This window comes from Aegilops tauschii, chromosome 5 (genome assembly GCF_002575655.3).
Source record: "Aegilops tauschii subsp. strangulata cultivar AL8/78 chromosome 5, Aet v6.0, whole genome shotgun sequence".
NCBI classification, from domain to species: Eukaryota; Viridiplantae; Streptophyta; class Magnoliopsida; order Poales; family Poaceae; genus Aegilops; species Aegilops tauschii.
The window spans coordinates 60,049,981-60,071,099 of record NC_053039.3 but is presented as its reverse complement, the minus strand read 5'-3'; positions in this window follow the sequence as shown (position 1 = coordinate 60,071,099).

Below are 21,119 nucleotides of genomic sequence, written 5' to 3'. Positions count from 1 at the left end.
CGGTTCAGGGCGGTTTACGGTGATCTCCGGCGACGGCGGGGTGGGGCGGTGGCTGCGCGGCGCGGGAAGGCAGCGCGGGGCAGCGGAGCTAGCGGCGGCGGCGCGAGGCGAGAGGCGGCGGGGTGCGGTGCGGCGGCGGCGGCTGGAGCAAGCGGCGGCGGTTTGGATCGGGCCGGAGGCTCCGGCGAGGCTGCGGACTCCGGCGAGTCCGGCGAGATGCGGCTGCGGCAACGGGGCAAAGCGCGGCGGTGGCGCAGGCGAGTGTCGGCGGTGGCGCAAGCAGGCGGCGGCGGCAAAGTGCGGCGACGACGGCGGCAGGCGATGCGACGGCGGCGTGCAGCGAGGAGGAGAGGAGAGAGGGGCCGGGGCTATTTATGGAGGAGGGCGGCCTCGATAGGCGTGGAGGAGGGGGCAAGGGCAAAGGTGGCGGGGTGCGGTGTCCGCGACGGACACGGCGGCGGTGGCGCTGTCGTGCGGCGGCGGGAGTCCTGCTGGAGCTCGGGGACGCGCGGGCGTCGGGCTGGGCCGTGGCCTGGCCGGTTGGCGGGGCCGGCCCAGTTCGGCGGAAAGGTTTTTTCTCCAGCAAAACAAAAATAAACGCAAAATAAATAAATTTTTTACATAGGCATATAATATATCAAAATTTTCAGAAAAAGATTATCTACAACATGAACATTTTTGTAGCGCCAAATAAAATCCACAAAAATTCGAATAAAGCAAAGAGTGCTACTGTTGCAATAAAACCTCATAAAAATCATTTTAGAAATACCAAAATGAATTCAACTTTATTTATCTCCAATTTTCTGATGTAGGGAATCATGTTACCCTATTTTCCATATATTTTATTTTTGGTGAAAAATAATTCGAATAAAACTCAAATAACTCCAAATTGAAAATAAATTCAAAAAGGACTTTAAATTTGATCTTTGAAACTCCCAACTCATATTTCATAATTTTGAAGAAGCCATTTTATCTTCTCTCGTGAAAATCATTGAGTTGCATAAAGTTTCTGAATTGGAAAATATTTCCAAATGGAATTCAAATATTTTTCAAACACCTTTTTCATTTATTTAAATGGAAGAAGTCATGTCATCTTCACTCAAGGGTTTTGTATTTGAAAAGAATTTGAATTTACGAAGATCTTAAATGCAAAATGAAAGTTTGGGAAAGTCCTTTTATTCCCTCTCATTTAACTTTCAAAAGTTTCGAATTTCACTCACTTTCAGTCAATCAATCAATCAATCAAACAATCAATCAAATCTATCTATTTATTATAACATTCCAAAATTTAGAATTTTGGGATGTTACAAACCTACCACCCTTAAAATGAATCTCGTCCTCGAGATTCGGAGAGGCTAGCAAGAAATAGGTTAGGTTTGGGGTCTTCTCAAAATCCATCGATCGTCACCGGGGTCTGGGGTGCTACCACCCTTAAAAGCATTGTTACGGTTCCATCAAAAACTCATATAGTCCACCCTTATTCTTGACAGTGTCGGTCTTCTTAGATTCTCAGGAAAAATTTCTTCTCTGGGCTCTTCCAGTAGGGGCATAACCTTTTCCTCAATACTTCTGTCCTTTCATCTTGGTAAGGTTATCCCGAGACTGGGTCCTCTTAGCTGACGGGTCTAGCGCCAATACTAAACAACTATCGATATCTCATGGAGGGCAACAATTTATGGTTTCTCCTGCAGAAAATGGGTCTGGGTTGATCCTCACCGTATAACCTGCGGTTGGCAACAGCTGCCTTGTACAAGGGAAAATTGTTATACCATTCTAAGGTTTAAACAAGGTTTAATATTGTCGTCTCTCTACTATAGGTAAGTCACTCAGATTTACCATCCCATATAGCAAGGAGAACAATAAGAGTAAGTCGGTATGGTGATCAATCCATCCCGCACCCAATTCATTACCTTGTATATGGTTTAGCGAATCTCGCGTCTAACACTTGGTCATCCTCACAAGCATTGCAGAATTTCTCTTGTCGACGAACCAAGTTTGGATAAATCCATGGATTTTGCAAGCCAAACAAACATCTATCGTTCCTTCCCAACCCTCAGGTTTTGCGTAACTCCTATAAGATCGTCTGTCGATAAACGTAACTTCTTCCAGGGTTTTTCCTTCAGCAAGAATGTGCTTGCTTCTTGGCAGGTCCTGGGGCCTGTGGGTTATGGCCCATCTCATCACTTGTAGTCCTTGAACTTATCATCGGGCAACTGATCATTATTCCAACTTCCTAGTATTCTTAAATCCATCCAATTGTATTGTCTCTCTTCCTTCTATTGGTTCCAAACTAAGACGTGATTACTCGAAATCATCCTGGAGTTATAATTGTTCCATATTACCAACATCATATCTCCTTTATATCCCATAGTACTTCATCTCTTCATCCTTGTGGGATAACCCACATACCGAGATAAAAACTTATACTTATGAAGTCCATACTCCACTTCGTGGAACATCATTATCCTTTCCAGGGTCAAGCGTCCTTACAGGGGAATATTGGCCATCTCTGCATGGCACTTCTTCAACTGGGAAACGTGAAACGCATCATGAACTCCTGACAGTCCTTCGGGTGACTCCAACTTGTTGGCCACTTCTCCCATACGTTCCAAAACTCGGTAGGGTCCTACAAATCTCGGGCTAACTTTCCCTTAACTCCAAATCGTTTAACTCCTCGCAGAGGGGACACACGAAGACATGCTCTGTCTCCAATTTCATAGACTACCTCCTTGCGTTTTTGAGTCTGCATAACTCTTCTGCCTGGACTGAGCTACCTTCAGTCTATCTCGAATCAATCTTAACATTCTCTTCTGACTCCTTGATCACATTCGGTCCAAACAACTGACGGTCTCCAACTTCATCCCACATCAACGGTGTCTAGCTCCTTCTCCCATACAAAGCTTCAAAAGGGGCCATCTTCAAACTGTCTTGGTAACTGTTGTTGTATGAGAACTCTGCGCAAGGTAGATTATCATCCCTACTAGATCCATAATCTAGTGCACACGCTCTCAACATGTCCTCCAGAATCTGATTGACTCTCTCGATCTATCCATCTGTCTGCGGATGAAAGGTTGTACTGAACTCTAGCCTAGTACCCAAAGTCTGGTGCAGCTGATTCCAAAACTTTGAGGTAAACTGTGTTCCTCTATCTGATACGATGGTCCTCGGAACTCCATGCAGACATACGATCCTGGTCAAATATATCTTGGCCAACTTCGCACTTGTATAGGTGGTTTTCACTGGGATAAAGTGAGCCACTTTGGTCAAGCGAATCAACTACTACGCAGATAGAATCATATCCCGATCAGGTTCTCGGAAATCCGGTAATGAAATCCATGCCAAGCTTATCCCACTTCCATTCGGGTATCTGCATAGGCTATAGTAATCCTGCTGGCTTCTGATGCTCTGCTTTTACTCTCTCTGGCATACATCACCTACAACTACATACTCCGCAATATGCTTCTTCATACCAGTCCACCAGAAACGCTCCTTCAAATCCAAATACATCTTGGTGTTTCCAGGGCGAATCGAGTATGGTGAGTCATGAGCCTCCTGAAGTATTAACTTCCTGATCTTTGCATTATTGGGCACGTATACACGGGCCTCGAACCATAAGGTGTCGTACTCATCCTTATGAAAACCTTTGGCCTTTCCTTTACTCATCCTCTCTTTTACCTCAGCAATCTCTTTGTCATCCTTCTGAGCTTCACGGATCTTTCCCAACAATGTAGACTGAACTTCCCTTGCTGCAACAAAACCTTTGGGAACAATCTCCAACCGAAGTTCCCTGAGATCCTCGGCTAACTCCTTTGGTAATCCTCTGCTTATGAGTGTATTCGTCCTGGGGTTCTTTATGGTTGTGTCCAATTTCTCCACAAGGCTTGCATGCACAAGGTCTCTTCATATCATTACCGTAAGGCTTCAACTTCTGGGACACAAGCCGAGACTTTAGCGGAGTCAACTAAAATTCTTTCCAAGTGGTTACTCCTTTCCGTCCATTGATGGTTTGGTACATCCTCCACCAAGTAGCAGCACCTCTTTCAAAGCACTGAAGAGCATACTGGGTCATATCCTTTCCAGTTATAGTGTTATTCTCCATATGATCCTCCATGTTCTGAATCCATCGGTCCATCTCCCACTACTAGGAAAAGGGCTATAGATGGAATGGCCACTAATGGCGCACCAGACATGTGGTGCGCCATTGCTATATAGCAGTGGCGCACCATGTGCTGGTGCGCCATTAGTGTGAAAGACACTAATGGCCCACGAGACACACGGTGCGCCATTAGTAACATTTTTTTATTTTTCCAAACATACTAATGGCGCACCAGGGCACAGTGCGCCATTACTAGTTCTAACTAGTAATGGCGCACCAGCTACATAGTGCGCCCCTACTATATATTTTTTATTTTTTATTTTTTTGCAAAAGTACTAATGGCGCACTAGAGAACAGTGCGCCATTACTAGTTTAAACTAGTAATGGCGCACTCTTCCCTGGTGCGCCATTAGTGTCTTTTTTTGCAAAACTACTAATGGCGCACCACCAGCAGGGATGGCGCATTAGGTGGTGGTGCGCCTTTAGTAACCTGAGACGAGCTAGATATTTTGGACAGCCACACCTACCCACTCACTTTCCCCACTTCATTCTCTCCACCTCCTCCTCCAAGCTTGTCCCGGCTGCCTCCTCCTCCTCACCTCATTTGCACCATAAATTCATCCAAATTAAGTGGTTAAATTACCTTTTTTTGATAGGTAAGTAAGGGGGAAGCTATCTTTATGTTGTTCTCCCTCTCGAACAACGTGCACATGCACTTTTTATGGCCTAGCTAGATCTATGTATGTTAGTGGTGTTGCATATGTTTGTGGTGTTGCATATATGTTTGTGTTTGCAGGTACCGGTATTTGAAATGTGATAGTTGCCAATATTTTGTCGGAATGTTGATTCATTTCCGTTTCGGCGAGAATTTTGGCACTATGCATTCTTTTTGGTCCTATTTTGAGGGAAAGTCATGCCAAATTTTTTCTTGGTTCTAAAATATCGTTTTGCTCTACCCCGCAGGCAACCATGGTCCACACGATGACCGAAGGCATCGTGAATAGGTTTTTGAGCTCCGCGAAGGCCGAGATGCTTGAAAAGAATGAGACGGAGATAAGATGTCCGTGTCGAAGATGCAAGCTGAAGAGCCTTATTGCGGACCCGGATTCCGGGCAGGTGCGGGACCACCTGCTCTTGCGTGGTTTCATGGATGGCTATCGGTGGCAAGGTGATGAAGATGACTATGAAGTCGTCCATGGGGGTCGGGCAAGAAATGAGGATGGGCAGCAAAACAACCACCGCGGCTCGGGCGGGCGAGAAGACGAAGAATCACTAGGACATGATCACGACGGTGATGCTGTACACAGTCGTCATGTAGAAGATGCTGGACATGATGATGAGGAAGATGCGGGAGCAGACGAAGGGCATGATCATGAAGATGAAGATGCCGGCGGAGCAGACGACGATGGACCATCGATGGGCTGGGTGCAGGACCCTCATATTGAAGAGTTGCTTCTCAAGTAGACGGATAACGCAAGAGCTGCCGCCCGAGAGAAAGCCAAGCTGGATCAACTGGAGATAGACGCGGTTACTCCATTGTATGAAGGATGCAGGCCCGAGGATACCCGCCTGAAGGTAATGCTCATGGCTCTGGAGATGAAGGTAAAACACAAAATGACCGACGCATGCTTCGACGAGAACATGTCATTCTGGTACGAACGTCTTCCCAAGGGGAACAAGTGCCTGACCAGTTTCGAGGAGGCGAAGAAAATCATGTGTCCTCTGGATTTACCGCACGTGAAATACCATGTGTGCATGAACAATTGCATCATTTATCGGGATGAGCACGCGGAGTCTACCATATGTCCGGTGTGCGGCGTCACTCGATACAAGAAGAGGAAGAAAGCTCCTCGAAAAGTGGTGTGGTACTTTCCGATCACTCCTCGTCTGCAGCGGTATTTCGCGGACCCTAAGGTAGCAAAGCTCCTGCGTTGGCACGCGGATAGGGAGGAGAAGAAGCGAGAAGATGACGCAAATGATCCGGAGATAAATAAAAAAGACAAGACGCTGAGTCACCCTAAGGATGGGAGCAAGTGGCAAGCGTTGAACTTCAAACACCCAAAATTTGGGAACGATCCAAGGAACATCGTGTTGGGCGCGAGCATCGATGGAGTCAATCCGTTTGGCAGCCAGAGAAGCACACATAGCACCTGGCCTGTGTTTGTGTGGATGTACAACCTTCCCCCTGGTTGTGCATGAAGAGGAAGTACATTCACATGAGTATGCTAATTGAAGGGCCGAAACAACCAGGGAACGACATCAATCTGTATCTGGGGCTGCTGAAAGAGGAGCTAGACACGCTGTGGAAAACGCCAGCCAATACGTGGGACGCCACAGAGAAAGAATATTTCCCTATGAGAGCCGCACTGCTCACGACGGTGCAGGACTATCTCGATTACGGATATCTCGCGGGGCAGGTGGTCCACGGATTTTCTGGATGCGTCAGGTGCATGGATGACACAACGTATCGCCAGCTAGATAGAGATCCCGGGTCTTCAAAAACCGTGTTCATGGGACATCGAAGGTGGCTTCGCAACGATGACCCATGGAGGAAACGCAAGGATCTGTTCGATGGTGAAACCGAACCCCGAAGACGCCCGCGTACGAGGAGCGGCGAGGAAATAGACGAGCTGTTGAAAAATTGGAAAGATTGCCCACTGCCGGGAAAGAAGCAAAAGGCGCCAGAGCCGGGAAAGAAGCGAAAGGCGCCAGAGCCACTGCTGAAGGTATGGAAAACGAGGTCTGTTTTCTGGGACTTGCCGTACTGGAAGATCCACCGTGTGCCTCACAGCCTTGATGTCATGCATATCACGAAGAACGTGTGCGAGAGTCTGCTTGGTACCCTGCTCAACATGCCAGAGAGGACCAAAGATGGGCCGAAAGCAAGGGCAGACTTGAAATCAATGGGCATCAGGGAGGAGCTTCACGCTAATGATGATGATGATGATGAGGCGAAGCAGGACACGGATAGTCGTCGCAAAGGCAAAAAGGCCAAGAAGACCGGAAATGACTTCCCTCCCGCGCGCTTCACTCTAAGTCAGGAGGAGATCGATCAGTTTTTCACCTGCCTCGTAGGAGTAAAACTTCCTTACGGTTACGCGGGGAAGATAAGCAGATACCTAGACTTAGCGAAGCAGATGTTCAGTGGGATGAAGTCTCACAACTGTCACGTGCTGATGACGCAGATACTTCCAGTTGCAATCCGTGGGATCATGGACGCGCACGTCCGTGAAACGCTATTTGGCCTATGCAACTTTTTCGACGTCATCTCTCGGAAGTTTGTTGGCGTGAGGCAACTCAGAAGGCTACAGGAAGAGATCGTGGTGATACTATGCGAGCTTGAGATGTACTTCTCGCCCGCATTCTTCGACGTTATGGTGCATCCGCGGGTCCATATCGTGGAGGATATCATCCAACTCGGGCCGACGTTCCTGCACAGCATGATGCCGTTCGAAAGGATGAATGCTGTCATCAAAGGATACGTTCGCAACATGTCACGTCCAGAGGGAAGCATAGCCAGGGGCTTTGTGACCGAAGAGTGCATCTCCTACTGCACGAATTATCTAGGCATCGAGAACCCCGTTGGTCTGCCCGTCAACAGGCACCTCGGCAGGCTCGCTGGATGGGGTCACCGTGAGGGTCGCCCCGAAATGCATGTCGACTTCGATGGTCGACTCGCCAACTTTGAAAGAGCAAACCTAGTCGCGCTACAACACATAGACGTGGTCGATCCTTGGGTGGTAGAGCACAAAACGTTTATTGAGAAGACGTACAATGACCGAGGCCAACAGAGGACGGACGGAGATATAATCAAAGAGCACAACTCATGTTTCACGCGTTGGTTCAAGCAGAAGCTTCTGTCGTACCCTTTACATGAGGATTCTTCCGCGGAAGAACAACTCATATTCGCCTTGTCACAGGGCGCCGAGCACAACCTGATGACATATGAGGCATACGATATCAACGGCTACACATTCTACACCGAGGACAAGGACATGAAGAGCGATGGTTATCAGAACTCCGGGGTAACGATGGAATCCTACACCGGTAACGACAAGGACAGATACTACGGAAGGATCGAGGAGATCTGGGAGCTGAGCTACGCTAGAGAGAAGGTCCCGATGTTCCGTGTCAGATGGGCCAAGAGCGTCATAAAAGAAGACCGGTATTTCACCACCATGGTTATACCCGAAGCCAAATCCAAGACCGCAGGCGCGAACGTCACCGCAAAAAATGAGCCATGGGTACTGGCTAACCAAGTGGACCAATGCTTCTTCATTACCGACCCGTCAAAGCCCAGTCGTGTTGTCGTGAGGAGAGGCAAAAGGAAGATCATCGGAATGGATGGAGTTGCCAATGAGCAAGACTTCGACAAGTACGGCGACCCGAAGATGGAACATGACGACGACGATGAAGTCTCAGCATACACCACAAGAAGAAGCAGGACCACCCTACCTAAAGGACGTCCGTTCAAGAGAAGCACTCCATTTACGAAAAATAAGGGCAAGAAGATTGTGAACAGATAGCTAGCTAAGATCGATTGTATTTAAATTGTAGCCTTCATTTCTCGATTGTATTTCATGGGCACTTTTTGAACTCATGAATATTTTTAAATTTCATGGACACTCGATCTCGATCCCCCTCCATCTCGATCGCTATCCCACCTCGCCAGATCCGGTCCCCCTCGCCGCCGAGCACCCCCCGCACCCTCTACCCCGCTCCACCGGCCGCCGTCGCCGACCCCCCGCACCCTCCCCCGCTCCACCGCCGCCGACGACCCCCCGCACCCTCCCCGGCCCGCTCCACCGTCACAAATGAATGCAACTTAAATTGAAAAAAAACAAATTTAATTATATTTTCAAATAATAAATTTGATGATTTTTTTCATATTCATAAATATTATTACTGTTTTTATAAAAAATTATTACTGTTTCATATTCATATTCATTTTCTAAAAAATTATTAGATGCAACAAAAAAAAATAAAAAAATATTACTAATGGCGCACCTCTGGCTGGTGCGCCATTGCTATATAAAAAAACATTCTAATGGCGCACCGCTTCGTGGTGCGCCATTAGTAAGCTTCCCCCCACACTAAAATTAATCACTCTAATCCCTCCCCTGCCTCATCTCACCCGCGCCCGACCACCATCGACCACCACCGCCCCCGTGCTCGCCGTCCCCGGCCGTGCTCACTGCCCCCGCCGCACCCGACCACCACCGCCCCCAACGCCCCCTCCCCGAGCTGAGCGCCGCCTCCCTCGCCGTCCCCCTTCCACCCGCGCCCTCGACGTCCTCCCTCCCAACCGCCCCCTCCGCCCGCGCCCGCGCCCTCGCCGACCCCCTCCCCCCGTGGCCCCACCTGCGTCAACCTCGTGCTCGCCGTCCAACACCGCGCGGCCTGCCCAGGAGGACCGCCGCCATCTTCCTCTTCTTCACCCCCCCGGCGTGAGCTCGGCGGCGACAAGGAGTGGCGACCGCAACGACCCCGTCGCCGGCGTGATTCTCCCCCGACGCTGGACTGGTCAGGCCCCGCTCCTCCCCCTTTTCTTCACCCCCCGCTTGTCCTCTTAATTTCTATTCTCTTTGGTTCATTAATTTGTAGTACTGTTCTTGGTGTGGTTCTCTGGATAATTTCTAGTTCTTGGTCTGGTGCCAAGATTGGTCGTGTTTGTTAATAGTACAACTTAGCTCACATGTCTTCCAGAGAGATCCCTGTTCTAGGATCTGAGCTCTCTCTTCTCTGAATTCAACTAAGGCATGAGGAACAAGGGGGGAGATAGCTACTGTCAAAATTTTTAACACTGCCTTACTTGTTTGTCAAATACAGTTAGCTACTGTCAAAAAATTTAAAACTAGGTCTGAATTTTTAACACTGCCTTAACAAATTACTAACTGTCCAAAAATACAGTTAGCTACTGTCAAAAAATTCAGTTAGGTACAGTTAGCATCATATAAGAAAATGGCCATAATGTGCCCTGATAATGATTTATTTTGTCATAAAAATAAATAGTGTACTGCCATGATAATGACATGGTCCTGTGTTTGCAAGCTGTCATAATGTTTTCATTCAGAAACCATGGAAAAACACTCATCCAAGTTTCCAGAATGGCAGCATATTTTCAGAATGAAACAAAACAAAGTTCCTCTGTACATACATATATGGCTTTGCCACAATGGTACACTAGAGTGAAAGAAGAAGCATAGGCTTAATTGAGTTGTGGAGTTCTTGTTACCTTGTCTGTCCGTCCTCGTTAGTTACATGTATCTCTCTGTTTGTGTTTCTGCGTAACAGGTTCGATCGCGGTTGGAGAAAAATTGAGGCATTTGTTGGCTCCAAGACAGTGTGATACATGTATATACATGTGCTCTGCTTACTTGTTTGGTTTGCAATAGTTATCATCTGACAAAGTATGCTTAGTTGTTTGGTTTGCAACCCATATTTTATAGTTGATAATACATTTCCCAGATCTGCTTGGTTGCAATCTTTTATTTGAACGCGGTCATTATAAGTTTATAGCTTTCCCATTGTCAGGCTTGTTCCAATAAGTAGATGCACTTGCTCCTTTCTTACATATTTGTGCCTGACAAACGCGGTCATCAAGTCTACTTCCATGTTGCTGCTAGTAGTAACTTGACAGCACAGCCATACTTAGCCACTGTTCATTAACAGCAAGTCAACAACAACATCAGCAAAATTCAGTTAACAACAACATCAGTAAAATTCAGTTAATTAACTGAAGAAGAGAAGAGAGAAAGTAGAGAGCAAGAGGAGTACTTGCATTAACTGAAACGTTTTACTTTAAACTTGCAAAATTGCAGTACTCCCTAAAACTACTGCAAGCAAGAACTACTGTTGGAGGGCACTACTGTAGGGATATTCTCTGGTCTACTGAAACTTGCTGGATGTATGTTCAGAAATGTGTTAACAGGTGTATTATTTACAGTAGTTGTTGCAGATGGTTTCTCTTGTCTTAACTGAATAATCATGTATTACATAGTGTTCTTGTTTTTCTTCATAGTTTGCAGCATTTTCAGATGTACACTGTTTTCCTATGTCTCAAAATGTTCCTAATTTGATATTTGAAAGTAAGTGTGTGGTTTGAAATTTTGATATGATTATGGCATCTAGAATTATGTCAGTTTTGTTTTGTATCTAGAAGACCAAAGTGTGTTACTCACCTGGGATCTTAACTGTTAAGTTTGTAATATTCCTTATATTGAAATCGAACATGATGGTGCTACTTGATATTTTTGAGACATGGCATCTCCCATGACTGAATCAGCAACAAGGGGAGTTGATTCCATGTCTTGGTTTCTGTAAGAATTTAATGGACCTGGGCCTAGTTAAGTATAGGCTTGGGCTTGTGGTTGAATGCTACCGTTGTCCTAGCCATGTATTTTCAGAATTGAGCTAACGATTTGGGGGTAGTATTTCTGATTTTAGAGCACCTTTGCTGGATGTATTTTACAGGAGCTGTCGGAATCAAAACAATGCTTGTTGGTTGTCCTGTTAAGTTGAGTGAGTCATTAGAGGGCAGATAGGGTCACCCACACCAATTAATGTTTATGAAGAAGAAGAATAAACCTGCTGCTGCTGCTGTTATGCTTGTATTCACTGCTGCTGCTGCTGTACTTGTGATGATGTTGTACTTGTGATGATGCTACTTGTGATCTTCTGAAATGACCCATTGGCTACTTCATTACGCGGGGATAATGAATTTGCAGGTACCCCGAGAGGCCCTTGAGTTTGCCGGAATGTCGATTAACTTCCGTTCCGGCAAATTTGGGTACTCCATATGTCCTATTTTCAGCAAAGGTCATGCTGAAATTTTCGGTGAATTTTAGCATGACTTTGCTAAAAATAGGACATATGGGGTACTTGTGACTAATGCATGGGCCGGGGTATCTTAGTACTTAATTAAGTAGGATCAACTGGCTATTGTGTTATACATATAGAAGTGTGATATGTTTACTGTCTCTTGGTGTTTGTCCTTAATTAAGTAGGGTATATTATTAGAAGATACCCATATATATCAGTCAACCTAGGGTGCCTCGGCATCGATAAACCCTAAATGATGAAAACTTAACTTAGCATTTAGGGTGCCGCGGCATCGACAAACCCTAAATGATAAAACCTTGGCTTTTAGGGTGCCTCGGTGTCGAGGAGAACCTAAATGATGTACGCTTAGGCTTTTAGGGTGCCTCGGCGTCGACAAACCCTAAATGATAAAAGCTTAGCTTTTAGGATGCCTCGGTGTCGACAAACCCTAAATGATGAGACCATGATCTTGTTCCTTGACAATAACCAACTTTTTGACCAAACTTTTTTCCTATTTAGAGCGAAACATGGCCATTGGTGTCTCCGGCGGAGGCGGTATTCGTGTCTCCGGCGCCGGCACGGGCATTGGAGCTTAATGCACCCGGGTGTACACCGGTCGGCACCTCGCCAGCAAGCGGCCCCTCCGTCAGTTGCACGCGCACGCCCGCCGTTGGCGGTGCCTCGACATTAGCCGAGCTCGACGGCATCACGGTAACTAAGCCTCTCGGCCGATGACTTCATCTCCTTGCCTTTGACTGGGCATCCCTGACGCCCTACATGTTTTCGCAGGGCGCCACCGATGTTCCTTGCACTCTCCTGCACTTCGTGGGCGGCGAGTTGGTCGATGTCGCCAAGGGCAGAATCGTTCAACCGGGCAACCGCGTGTTCCACGGTAATCCGATGCCACCCACCTTGTATAGGGTTGAACTGGTTCGATTGCTGCCAGGCTGCGATGAGTTGTTACCTCCGATTCGACCCGCTGGGGCCGACGAAGATGATGTGATGACCCTCAGCGCCTGTGTAAGGTGGCCCCTGCTTTGGCCGAAGAGCCAGATTCGTTTGGGGGCGGGGGACACCACCCCACAGACAAGACCGCCAGTCGTGCTAGCGCCAAGCCATGGCAAGAACGCCACAACGCTACCGGACATGCCGGACATCCCTATGGCACAGGATCCGGACATGCATATGGCACAGGATCCGGACGACGACGACAACGACGGCGGTACATTTTCCAACGTCGATAAGTACTTTGCCAAACATGGGTACGGTGACGAGTTCTGCGAGCCTCCTTCTCAAGAACCCAACCCTGAAAAAGACGACCGCGATCTAGCTGGTACGGCGGAGAAACCCAATTGCAACAGGCGTCGTCTGGCGTTGAGTTCTCAGGAGACGCCTCCAGCTGCCACCTTCACCGAGCCTCAGATAGCTGAGGTGCCAAATATTATCAGCCCCAACACGCTCAAGAAGGCGGTCTGTGAGCAGAAATCGATCCCATTACAGCAGATCAGGAAGAAGGGACGGAAACGAAAGACTAACAAGGGCGCCAGCGCGAGCCAGCCGGCACCGAGTACGATCCGTGCTCAGGACGGGCCACCTTCACCTAAGGATATCTCGAGGAGGGTGCATGTGGCGGGTAGGACGATGCTACCGACAAATATGCTCAATGCTGCAACCGGTGCTATGCGGAGTCTCCATGATAGTGTTCTTTCTTTGGAGAAGCGGTGTCTCAGAGAGAATGATGTGGCATACCCGGTTTTCGTGGCCAAGGTGCCAGAGGGCAAGGGCTTTGTGGATAGCGCCGTCGGGGGTACGATCGTCCTGCGGTTTGATGACATCTTTGCTATGCTTAACCTTCATCCGCTGCACTACACCTTCGTTCGGCTGTTTTCGCTGAGTATGGAGATGCGGATCATTAGAGACAAGACCCCGGACATTGTGATAGTCGACCCCTTCTACATGCGTGCCATGATCTTGGGCAGCGCTGGGGACCGGCAAGTCGCGGGTTCACACCTCGAAGGCGTCATTCTGGCAAACCCAGATAAGGATAACTTCCTCGTGCCTTACTTTCCCGAGTAAGTCATCTCCTAACCGCCCCGTAACATATGATTTCTTAGATTTCGATCGTTCTTTTTTCTAACATTCTGTGTTCTGTGCAGTGACACACATTGCACACTCATCCTCTTAAGCCCGAAATATTCCATGGCCACGTATTTTGACCCGGACCGTGACTCCAAGATAGACTACACAAATATCAAGAAAGTTCTTGATGATGCTCTCCCCGGCTACGCCGCATCTGGAGGCACCTTTAAGAGGCCATCTCGTAGGTACGGCAGGCATGTGTTCACCCACAAGACGACGTTCCCCTGCGTCAAGCAGCCGCCTGGCGGTCAGAAGGATGCTTACTACGCCCTCCATCACATGCGGGCGATCGTACGGGACCATAATCACCTTCTACTACCAAATAATCTCAAAGATTGGGCCGCAAGCTTGGCGGCAATCCAGGACGCGGACATCCGACAAGAATTCTTTCGCATCCAGTCGGAGTTTGCAGAAATCATCCATCAAGATGTCCTTCGTACCTCGGGGCAGTTCTACCTCAAATTTCAACCGTCCAACAGTGAGATAGACACAACGCTACAAATGCAGGCTGACAACACCCGCGACTTCATGACCATCACGACAGACGGCGGCTTCATCCACGCTCCGGTCCCATGAGTCGAGTCAAAAGTAGTGATGCTATGTGTAGTTCTGAAACATTGATTAGCTCATGTTGTAATTAAACTTTAATGAACTTGTATGTCTCTTTGGTTTGGACAGTCGTTCAACTTAGATGTAATCGATGCTATTTATTAGTAGGACCATGAATCGTGCTATTAATGTCTTGCTTTTCTCTTCCGATCCTTTTGTTGCATACTTATATATTGCTTATGTATTGTCTGTTGTTTGGCTAGTGCATAGAGATGCCGTCGTATGTCGTGTACAAGGGTAAGGTTCCCAGAGTCTACGACGACTGGGAGGAGTGTCGGAGAGAGGTTCACCATTTCAGCGGTAACAGTTACAAAGGGTACACCACTAGGGCAGAGGCGGAATCTAGATACGCGCGCTATCTAGCGGGAGAGAGGAGGGAGCGTTGGAGGAACCGGATGAAGACCAGTTTCATCGCGATGATGCTCATCGTGATGACCGCAGCTCTCTTCTATGTGATGGTAGTTTAGATGATCGATATCGACTTGTAATGTGAAGACAAACTCGCTACTCGCGGTCTCGAGACTTGTAATGTTCTATCTTTGTTCGGTCTTTTGAATTCGGAGACTAATATGATGAATTGTATTTGGGGACTAATCTTCTATTGTATTCGATGAATCTGCTGTTGCTGTGTGGTGCTGCTTATATTCTATCCAATAATATATTTTGTAATCTGTGCAAAAATCAGAAAAGAAAAAAATCCCTAATATACATACTAATGGCGCATCACCCCAATGTGCGCCATTAGTATGCCAAAGGATACTAATGGTGCATCACACCGCAGTGCGCCATTAGTATGCCAAAGGATACTAATGGCGCATCACCCCGCAGTGCGCCATTAGTATGCCAAAGGATACTAATGGCGCATCACCCCGCGGTGCGCCATTAGTATGGCTAGGCACATGGGTAAATATGGCCCCCTAGGAGGCATACTAATGGCGCACCGTGGCCTATACTAATGGCGCACTGCCTGGTGCGCCATTAGTATACCAGATACTAATGGGGCACCAGTGGTGCGCCATTAGTAAAAAATACTAGTGGCGTGGTACTAGTGGCGCACCAGTAGTGCGCCATTAGTAGGCAAAACTGGTGCGCCACTATTAGGCCTTTTCCTAGTAGTGTCCAATTGAATCATCGGTCCAGAAAATATAAGCTCATCTCCATTCATCCTCTATTGGGTCCAATGGTTGGGTGGGATAACAGAGATAGAGAGGGATACACACAATACAAACAAAGTTTTTGAAAGACATATTTTATTTGTGGCTGTTGGAAAAACATCAAACAAATCACAGCTCACAATCGTCGCATCTAACGTAGGTATATAACAGGGGTTTGGTCTTTTAAAGGTCAATAAATCTTCAGAGTCGCCAAACTCTTCAAGTCTTGTTCATGTCTCCGATGGCTTCTTCCGATCATGCTTGTCATTCTCAAGTTCTTTTGCCAGATCATCTCTGTTGACGCGAAGTCTCTCATGACATCCTTTAATATTTTCGAGCTGCGTTCCAAACTTCTGGGTTTCAACCTCCTTGGCATGAACCATGATCCTACTGTCCTTCAGTTCCTGACGAATCTCCGGTATCTCGAGGTTTTTCTCCTCCAGCTTGGCTACTTTCAGCTTCTAGGTCCCGTGTTCTGCACGAACTGCTTCCTTGTCAAAATACTGCTTCTTGTAGGTCCATCTAAACTTCTTGATGTAACACTCCAAATCCTGGTGATACACCGACTAAGGTTAAAACTTCATCTTGCTGATAGGTGCTCCATCGGCCTTCTACCATCCAATCCTTCCATGCATATGCATGCTTAACTCGGCACGGTGTCAATAGCATAAGCGGGCGATAACATCATGGATAGCCGTGTTTCTGCTCTTGTCATGTCCATGAGCTATTTCTCCATAGCTGATATCTCCTGCCTGAGGGTTTTCTTGACAAAACTTTGAATTCTAATGCTCCATGTTCCGGTCTTTCTCCGATACACCTTGATCTCAGGTATTGACAGCTTCCATAGTCTGCCAAGTTCCATAAGGGTAGCCTTCCTAAGTCATACAAATCTGGGAATTCTTCAGAGCCTTCAAATTCTCCCAGTCTTCGGAGTCTTCAACCGTTGTAGTTTCCATTATCATAATGCACGGTAAAATCCTCTTCATTCCGAAGTGGTCTTAGTTGTCTGATATCTTGTACTTCTCCAAGTGGTCTCATCCGTCGAATCTTCGAGTGGTCAAAAGGGAAAAAGGGTATGGTCTCACTAAAAGGGAATATTTGAATAAGCTCGGAAGAGAAGAGAGGTAAAAGATCTTTTTGAAAATGAAAGTTTTAGAGAAAATCCTTCCTATGGGCTTGCCAGTTTCTAGGGTCACGTCCTACAGTCAACATGTGCTCTGATACCATCTTGTAGCGACCCGACCTCAGACGGTCAAGTCTCTGTGCTTAAGTGTCATCCCTGGATCGGTATGCTGACACACACAGTACTCGAGGATTTATAACAGAGGTAAATCACATGTATAAAGTAACGTAAATACTATTACCTCAATCCAAATAACGGAAGTAACAACAAGGTTGTGGATTCCCATCAACACCAACGGCAAAGTTGAGTGTAGAAACCGTAACCCGAACGTATCACTTACTCGTCGTAAGAATCCTGCAACATGAGACGTTGCAGCCACAAAGGGTCAGTGCATTGAATGTACTGGCAAATTCACACCATAGGATAATGATGAATAATAACTATCACTACATGCATATATGGCTGGTGGAAAAGCTCTATGGTTATAAGGTTTTTGCGAAAAGCCAAATTTTCCCTACTGCAAAGGAATATATTTTATTTAACTACAAAGTTTGTTGAAAACATTGAGAAGGTAAACCCCCTCTCAATCCCAATTGAAAGTAATCATTAACAACCCAACAAATTATTTAAATAACATGGTGAGATCAATATGATAATCCAAGAACCAGATACTCCAGAATGTCCATAATGGGGGACACGGCTAACCATGATTAGTTTGTACACTCTGCAGAGGTTTGTGCACTTTTCCCCACTAGACGCGATCTCCTCCATTGGATTTCTCGTACTACATGGTGTTTGAGAAACGGATGACTGAGACACAGTCTTTCAGAAGCGTTAGCACCTTACGATGGGTAGACCGGTACACCTACATCCCCTACATATGCTAGTCTACCACTTTAAGAGTTCACACGACTTAATCAACTATGCTAGAGCCCATAATAGCTTGTGGCTGCACACGGAAGTTTCAAGCATGAATAATCTTATGATCCCTTTGAGCCTGGGTGGCAGTCCATAGGAGAATCACACGGTACCCCGGGATTTCCAAAAATACAGGCAATCACTGGAAGTCCCCAGGTGCCTCAATCCACCCAGATGTGTATTTAAGTTGCCACCTTAAGTTGAACCATTAATTAACAATCTCACATCTGTCATGAATACACTCAAACCCAATCCACGTCTACGAGCATAGCATAGCAATATAAGCATAACGTAGAAGTAACTCCCAAGGTTTGATTGCAGGTCAATAGGTTCCTACCTCATCAACTACTTCCCAATACCCACATGCTATCAAGTCCTAACCATGCAATGTTTGAGGGTGAAACTAATGCATAAAAACTGGGTATGAAAGGGATATGATCAAAGTGTGAACTTGCCTGCAATGTTGATGAAGATGATTCGCACTCAACACTCTTGATAGTTCTACTCGTCACACTCCGGTCAATCTATCGTAAGCGAGCAATAGTAAGCACACATAAGCACTCACTCAAAAGATCAGAAAGATCGAAGAAGACGATTCGGAAAATATCAAAACCAAACAAATAACTCTTGCAACATAAAACAATTTCTAATAGTACCAAAATTATGTGAATTTGGACTTATGAAAAGTTTAGGTCAAGAGCTTCGATTAGCAAAAAGAATCAACTCAAACGGAGCTACGAAACTCAAGTTACGATCAAAAGAAGATTCAAATTCAAATCTATTTGAAATCATATTCTAAATTTTCCAAAACATGTTCAAGTTGTTTTAGTGGATAGAGGAGATCATAATGAAGAAGTGGGCGTTGGTTTCGTTGAATTTGGATAAACGGGTAAAAAGATGTGGTCGTTTGAAACAGAAGGACTAATCTGTAAAAGAATTACTACAAATAGGTCCCTGGACAGAAAATAAAAAGAAAAGGGAAATTCCATTGAGCGAATGCTCGCTAACAGAACCTAAAGAACGGAAACTGTTCGCCACAGAAGTCTAAACGACGAGCATTCGTTAAATAAACGAAACCTAAATAAAATCGATCTAAAAGAATAAAACCGAATACTAAAGAAAAACTGGGGAGGGGTTTATAGCGGTTATACCGGCTCGGGCTGTTCGGGGCGGTTTATGGCGAAAAACTGGCGGCGGCGGTTTCCGGCGATCTCCGGCGACGGCGGGTTGGGGCGGTGGCTGCGCGGCGCGGGAAGGCGGCGCGGGGCAGCGGAGCTAGCGGCGGTGGCGCGAGGCGAGAGGCGGCAGGGTGCGGTGCGGCGGAGAGCAGCTCACTTGCAGCGGCGGCGGCTGGAGCAAGCGGCGGCGGTTTGGATCGGGGCGGCGGCTCCGGCGAGGCTGCGGACTCCGGTGAGTCCGGCGAGATGCGGCTGCGGCAGTGGGGCAAAGCGCGGCGGTGGCGCAGGCGAGCGTCGGCGGTGGCGCAAGCAGGCGGCGGCGGCGGCAAAGTGCGGCGACGGCGGCGGCAGGCGATGCGGCAGCGGCGTGCAGCGAGGAGGAGAGGAGAGAGGGGCCGGGGCTATTTATGGAGGAGGGCGACCTTGGGAGGCGTGGAGGAGGGTGCAAGGGCAAAGGCGGCGGGGTGCGGTGTTCGCGACGGACACGGCGGCGGCGGCGGGAGTCCTGCTGGAGCTCGGGGACGCGCGGGCGTCGGGCTGGGCCGTGGCCTAGCCGGTTGGCTGGGCCGGCCCAGTTCGGCGAAAAGGTTTTTTTTCCAGCAAAACAAAAATAAACGCAAAATAAATAAAAATTTTACATAGGCATATAATATATCAAAATTTTCAGAAAAAGATTATCTACAACGTGAACATTTTTGTAGCGCCAAATAAAATCCACAAAAATTCGAATAAAGCAAAGAGTGCTACTGTTGCAATAAAACCTCATAAAAATCATTTTAGAAATACCAAAATGAATTCAAATTTATTTATCTCCAATTTTCTGATGTAGGGAATCATGTTACCCTATTTTCCATATATTTTATTTTTGGAGAAAAATAATTCGAATGAAACTTATATAACTCCAAATTGAAAATAAATTCAAAAAGGACTTTAAATTTGATCTTTGAAACTCCCAACTCATATTTCATAATTTTGAAGAAGTTATTTTATCTTCTCTCGTGAAAATCATTGAGTTGCATAAAGTTTCTGAATTGGAAAATATTTCCAAATGGAATTCAAATATTTTTCAAACACCCTTTTCATTTATTTAAATGGAAGAAGTCATGTCATCTTCACTAAAGGGTTTTGTATTTGAATAGAATTTGAATTTACGAAGATCTTAAATGCAAAATGAAAGTTTGGGAAAGTCCTTTTATTCCCTCTCATTTAACTTTCAAAAGTTTCTAATTTCACTCACTTTCAGTCAATCAATCAATCAATCAATCAATCAATCAATCAAACAATCAATCAAATCTATCTATTTATTATAACATTCCAAAATTTAGAATTTTGGGATGTTACACATAAGGCCGAGCCTTCCACCCTTTACCAAGTATATAGATGCATTAATTAAATAAGAGATATTGTGATATCCCAACATATCCATGTTCCAACATGGAACAAACTTCATCTTCACCTGCAACTAGCAACGCTATAAGAGGGGCTGAGCAAAGCGGTAACATAGACAAACAACGGTTTGCTGGGAAGGTGGGTTAGAGGCTTGACATGGCAATATGGGAGGCATGATACAACAAGTGGTAGGTAGCACGACATAGCGATAGAGCGAACAACTAGCAAGCAAAGGTAGAAGTGATTTCGAGGGTATGGTCATCTTGCCCGAGATCCCGCAAGGAAGAAGAACGAGTCCATGAAGAAGACAAACGGACGTAGTCGAACGAATCCTCACAATCGCAACGTTACCGGAACTATCAAGGAGAAGCGCAACCAGAAAGAAGCAACCAACATAGTAAACAATCATCACATAAACATGGCATGATGCACAATCAAGTATGATGCATGTCCGATTTAATGAGCATGGCATGGCAAAGTGCAACAAACAACACTACAAATTAAGTGGAGCTCAATATGCAACGAGGTGCATATTGATGAGACACCACATCAACTATTTAGGTCTCTCTCGGTTATGTAACCAACAATATTAAATTTTATTAAACATGGCAAGGGTGAAGCATAAGTAAACTAACTATTTAGGCAAGTTTAAATGAGGCCGGAACAACAAACAACAATTCCGGAAAATCCCC